The sequence below is a fragment of the Chrysochloris asiatica genome, unplaced genomic scaffold, assembly GCF_000296735.1.
Source record: "Chrysochloris asiatica unplaced genomic scaffold, ChrAsi1.0 scaffold00209, whole genome shotgun sequence".
Lineage (NCBI taxonomy): Eukaryota > Metazoa > Chordata > Mammalia > Afrosoricida > Chrysochloridae > Chrysochloris > Chrysochloris asiatica.
This window is the reverse complement of record NW_006408727.1, coordinates 155,192-157,794: the sequence shown is the minus strand read 5'-3', so window position 1 is coordinate 157,794 and position 2,603 is coordinate 155,192. Positions and strand designations below refer to the sequence as shown.

The window sequence follows — 2,603 nt, the reverse complement described above, 5'->3', positions numbered from 1 at the left end:
TTGGTTAGCAGCCAAGTGCATTGACTGCCTGCACCACCCAGAGATTCTGGCTGGCACTGTGAAAAGCAAAGCAAAGTCCAAGCGCAACTTCCCCACACTGTCCCAGAGAGTGGAGCAGTGAGATGCCAGGCATAGCGTTTGCAGAAGCTGGAAGCCAGCTTTCTTGGAAGATGCTGTGATACCCTGGAAAGAATGGCTCCTAAGCTCCTGGCAAGCCAGTGAGAAGGAATGGTGGGTAAGGTTGGTTCTCACTGGCAGGAGACATCCACAGTGAATTCTGCTCGAAAACAAGACCTAGTTGTGTTTCCGTTTTCTCATATAAAGAGCAATTTGGTTGGTGCTATCAAGTTGATTCTGACTCAGAGCAATGTGACAATATACAACTGCCCTATAGGTTTTGCTTTTGTTTTTTAAGGGAAGGGATAAACTGATTTTATTGTCTATCATTATGTTATACACACACACACACAAAATCTAGAAATAGATTTGTAAAGGGATAAATGGATAGTCAACTTGAGTATAACAGAAATCATTGAAATTAGAAAATTCCCCCCATGATATTAGGATGATGGCTATTTCAAAGCTCCTGTATCTGGTGTTTAGAGTAGGTTTTGTTCATTGGCCAAAACTTGCAATCAGTTTACAGTTTTCACTGTCTCTATCTGCTCTATTGGCTCTTGACAAAATTCTGAGGTCTTCTAGAAAAGTCATGTACTCCTGGTGCTCCGGGCTGTGCCGAGCTCCACGAACTCATGGGCAAAGGTGTAGCTCACTCCTCGGTCAGGAAGGAAACCCATACAAGGCCCAGTCCAGGGAACCAGTGCCGTGCGTGTACTTAGTGTCATTCCAGTCAGAATTCCAGTGTGTAGACTGAAAACTCACTTCCCGGACAGAGAAAATGTCAGTCTCCTCTGCCTCCTCTTGTCCAACCTCATCCTCTGGAAAATGACAGTCCAACACAAGGGCCTTCTTGCCGTCACTCTAGAACTTCAACCACAACATTGGGAGTGGACGTCAGTTCAGGCTCTTGTTCTTCAACCTTCTGCCTTTCTGAGGGTTCCTTTTCCCCAATCAAATGTAGGTGGGATGCTATTGTTAGTGTTTGAAAGCGACAGTGATTTCCCCCCACCAACTTTCTGCACTAATTTAGCTTCTGACCCTTTCTCTTCCAGCTCCCACCCTCCAGGGATCTTGGGAAGGTCTTCTTCTTTTCCTGAATCTCATACTCAGGAACTCACCAAAAGCTTTGTCTCTTTCAGTGTATACTGTGATGCAGGAGGCCTGGTCGCTGACTTGAACCCATGCACACACTGAGCAGCCTGAAGGACCGAGCATACCACTGCAGCGCTGACTGTAGTACTTGCTGGAGCAGCGGGGAGGCTGGGCACAGAGGAGCCCAGGGCACGGGGGCACATTGGGCAGGAAAGGCAGCATCACCGAGGCAACGTTGGCAGCACTATACTTGCTGATGTGAAGGACAACCAGGACCACAGGGCCTCCTGACTGCGCCTTCTGCTGGAATTCCCAGAAGGGTTTATTGGCTGTAATCTTTATGGAAGCAGATCATCAGGGTTTTCTCTGATAGAACTGCTGAGTGGGTTTGAACTGATAACCTTTGGGTTAGCAGCTAAGCAGGGAACTTGGTCCAAAAGCTGGGTTTTTCCAGCTTTGAGCTCACTGTTCAACTCAAGACTGCTCTAAATTTGGAAACATTTATTCACGCTTTAAGAAGAACAGAATAACAAATCTGAACAGAAAAAAGGAAGCAAATTTGTAATCTCACATAATTCATCTTTCAGGATCAGATGTTCATTGTTACTGTTGTCATTAGGTGCCATCCAGTTGGTACCAACTCATAGACCATACACACAACAGAAGGAACTACAGTGCTCAGTCTTGGGCCAATCTCATAATCGTTGCTACGCCTGAGCCCATCGCTGCCACCACTGTGCCAATCTATCACGTTGGGGTTTCCTCTTTCTCTCTGATACTCCATTTTTCCAAACATGATACCCTTATCCAGTGACTGGTCCCTCCTGATAATGTGTCCGAACTATGAGAGATGAAGTTTGGCCATTCTGGCTTCCAAGCAGCACTCTGGCTGTACCTCTTCCAACATAGATACATTTGTTCTTTTGGCAGTTCATGGTACGTTTAATATTCTCCACTAATACCATAACTCAAATGCACCAATTCTTCTACCATCTACCTTTATTTATTCCCTGTCCAACTTTTGAATGCATATGACATTATTGAAAATATCATGGCTTGAGTTAGGTGCACCTTAGTCCTCAAACTGACATCTTTGCTTTTCAAGACTGTAAAGAGGTCTTGTGTAGCAGTTTGCCTTATGCAATAAGTCCTTTGATTTCTTGACTGCTGCTTCTACAAGTATTGATGATTAATTCAAGCAAAATAAAGTCTTTGAAAACTTCAATCTTTTCTCCATTGATATGTCATTGTTGCTGTTAGGTGTCATCAAGTCGGTACTGACTCATAGCAACCTTATGCACAACAGAACGAAACACTGCCTGATCTGGGGCCAACCTCACAATTGTTGCCATGCTTGAGTCCATCGATGCTGCCACTTTGTCAATCCGTCT

General features: G+C 44.9%; 1 pseudogene; it reads right to left on the bottom strand.

Annotated features, from left to right (window-relative positions):
* Positions 1-615: 615 nt before the first annotated feature.
* Positions 616-1,434, bottom strand: LOC102816815 (annotated as a pseudogene).
* Positions 1,435-2,603: the final 1,169 nt, after the last annotated feature.